The following is a 3,100-nucleotide window of genomic DNA, read 5'->3' as shown; positions in this document are numbered from 1 at the left end:
ACCTCCTCCGATGGGGGCACGGGAATGTCGGGGGCCACGGCGCGGAGGGGAACGACGAGCAGCGGAGGCTGGTTGTGCGAGGCCTCCGCCTCCGTCTCCGCGGCTGCCGCCTTTGCCCGGGCCTTGGCGGCCGCGTCGGCCTGCTCCTTCGTCTCCTGGGCGGTCCTTTGCTCCGCCGCCTCCCGCTCCTCCCGCGCCTCCCGTGCGTTCCGCTCCGTGGCCTCCCTAAGGTCGGCGCGGGGATCCACGCGGCGGGAGCTTGAGGACCCTCCAGTCGGCCCGACTATGGAGCCGCCAGGACCTCGCTCAAGGGAAAGCGGCGCCCTGTCCGGCAAGCAAAGAAAGGTTTAGAAGAGCTTCGGTCAAAAAAGACAACAAAAATATATGCAAGACATTAGACGACTTACGCTGAGATCGCCTGCGGCTGTTTTACCGCCTTGCGGAAGCGGGCCGCCTTCATGGCCGCCTCATCCCGCTTGGTCGCCGCCGTGGAAGCCTTAGATTTCTTCGGCTGGCTGCCGAAGAAGGTCGACACGGCCCGGCGCTTCTGCGCTCCACCACGGGCAGCCGGCACGGCAGACGAGCCGCGCCTTGATGATCAGGAGCCGGCTGGCGGTGCGGGGCGGCTTCGACCTCGTCGTCGTCCGGCCAGTCTTCGAAGCCGGCCCTGAGTCCCGCGCCTCCGGCCTCGTCGCCTTCCCCCACGATGGCGTCTTCCATGGCAGCCGCTCCCAGGTCCGGATCGTCGGCGTCGTCCACCGTGCGGTCAGGGAGGAGTTGGAGCTCTACCCCTGCGGCCCCGGCTGTCGGTGGAAGAAGAGGGTTCTGCTAAAGGCAAACCAATTGATCAAGAGTCGGCTATCATGAGGCCGGCTACAAAAAGGAAGAAAAGAAGAAAAAACTTACGGCAGGCGGAGGGTTGGCGCGGGAATACGGCTCCTTGCCGTATCGCCAATCCTCGGTGAGCTTGCAGTTGGAGATGTAATTCACCATGTAAGACACCTCTGCGTGAGGCATCTCCCTGGTGCTCAGCCGGCATGGGTCGAAGCGGCCGCTCATCTGGCAGATCATGTGAGGCCGGCCTTGGAGCGGAAGTACCCGGCGCTCCACGAAGGCGGCCACCAAGTCGGCTCCGGTCAGGCCCTCCGACTGGATCATCACCCGAAGCCGGGAGACGGCTGCGTTCCCGGCCTGGGACAACGACCTGGCCCGGTAGCTCCACGAAGGTTGCCTCCCAGCCGGCGGGCCGGCTACGTAAGCCGGCAGGTTGACGTAGTCGCCTTGCTGGGCGACGTTCTTCACGTAGAAGTAGGACTTCTGCCAGAGCTTCACCGACTGGATCAACGGGATGGACGGGAATGGATTGTTCTCGCTCGCCCGCCGCATCGCAATGAAGGCTCCACAGGGGGCGGGCACGCCCGCGATGACGGTGCCGAGCTTGCTTTAGAAGAATTCCCCCCAGAGCTCGAGCGTGGGGAGAACCCCAAGAAAGCCCTCGCACAGGGTGACGAAAGCCCACAGCAGCATCACCGCGTTAGGCGTGAGGTGATGCGGCTGGAGGTGGTAGAATTCGAGGAAGGCTCGAAGGAATCCGCTCGCCAGGAGGCCGAAGCCGCGCAGGCAGTGCGAGCGGAAGATCACCCGCTCGCCCTCCTCCGGTGCCGGCGAAATCTCCCTCGCCGGCGCTTGACGAACCCGTACTAAGTTCACGCCCGGCAGGCGCCGCGTCTGGCGGAGGAATTCGACGTGGTCCTCGTGGACGTTGGAGCCATCCCACGAGCTCGACAGCGCCATGGGAGCGATGCGGCGGGGAGCAAGACGAAGCGACGGCGGAACGGCACGGCAAAGGGCTGCTGCGGCGGGGAGCAAGACGAAGCGACGGCGGAACGGCACGGCAAAGGGTTGCTGCGGCGAAGAGAAGAAGAAGGAGGGCAAGAAGGGGCGGAGTGAGGGAGAGCGTGCGAGCCTCTGCCGCTCCCCCTCCTCCTACTTATAGACCCACGTGGCGGAGCCGAGGAGGCGCGACGTGGGGGAGCGTGGGGATCAACTGCGCCCACTCCCCCACGTCCCGCGATTATTGTGCCCTGATGGCATAATAAAACCGCCGCGGGAAGGCGAGCGGTCCAAGTGGGCCGCAGAAGATCCGCGCTCGGGCCGAGGCCTACGAGTGGCGGGCCCGGGCCTGCGGCGGCGTCCCGTCGCACGTGTGCGTTGGCAGGATTTCCTTGCCACGTGGCCCGCGGAATGGTGCACGGTCAGCTCGCAGGGCGACCCGCGTTCCAGCCTACCAGAAACGGAGCTTTCCGAAGACGGCGCGCACAAGCAAAGCCGGCCCCTCGGGATAGGAAGCTGACCTAGCTTCTCGTCCCTTTGTCAGCCTCGAAGCTCGATCAGCTTCGGGGACTACTGTCGGAGTAAATGACCATGGGTAGCCTAGCCGGCTCCCCCTAGCCCTTCTGAAAAAATTACGAGCCGATTTGGCCCTCAAGAATCCAAGACACGGGGCCGCCTTCCCCTTGCCGGCTGTCTCCCAGGCCGGCTATCGGAAGGCGGCCCGACTTCAGCCCTCATGAAGAAAGCCGCGGGAGGGCCGGCTCCAAGAAGCCGGCCGCGAGAAGGCCGACTCCTAGAAGCCGGCTCCCATAAAGCGGTCAAGATCGTACCCTCGAAGTCTGCATCCACATAACGGTGATGTGACGGGGTGTGGCTACAGTGAAGCCTGCCACCCCCGAATCCCGGAGCACGCTTGGCGCAGTGCGCCGTACGGGTGGCCATGACCCGTCCGGCGCGGCACTGTTGCCACGTTGACCCTGATGTCATCCACGACGGGCTGCCAGCGTGGCCCATGGGCGGTGGGCCCCTTCGGGCAGAGAGACACCCGAAGGCGGCCAGGCCTCCCCCAGTTGGCCCAAGATAGAGCCAGCTCCCCACAGCCGGCTTGCCACCTCCCTCGAAGAAGACGCCCCATTAAGGAGACAAGACGCGGTGAGGCTATAGCGATCACCCGCCGGACGGCGGCACTGTAGCCACGCCCACCTCGGCGAAGCCCTCGTCACCAAGATTAAGCAACAGTAAACAACCCCCGACAAGGCCCTGGACA

General features: G+C 65.1%; 1 pseudogene; it reads right to left on the bottom strand.

The window, feature by feature from the left end:
• Positions 1 to 785: 785 nt before the first annotated feature.
• On the bottom strand, positions 786 to 1,794 carry LOC147990333 (uncharacterized; annotated as a pseudogene).
• Between the last annotated feature and the right edge of the window lie 1,306 nt (positions 1,795 to 3,100).

This window comes from Triticum urartu, chromosome 1A (assembly GCF_056163025.1).
Source record: "Triticum urartu cultivar PI428250 chromosome 1A, HENAU_Tu73, whole genome shotgun sequence".
Classification (NCBI taxonomy): Eukaryota; Viridiplantae; Streptophyta; class Magnoliopsida; order Poales; family Poaceae; genus Triticum; species Triticum urartu.
The sequence above is the reverse complement of the archived record's forward strand: the minus strand, read 5'-3'. Positions and strand labels throughout refer to the sequence as shown.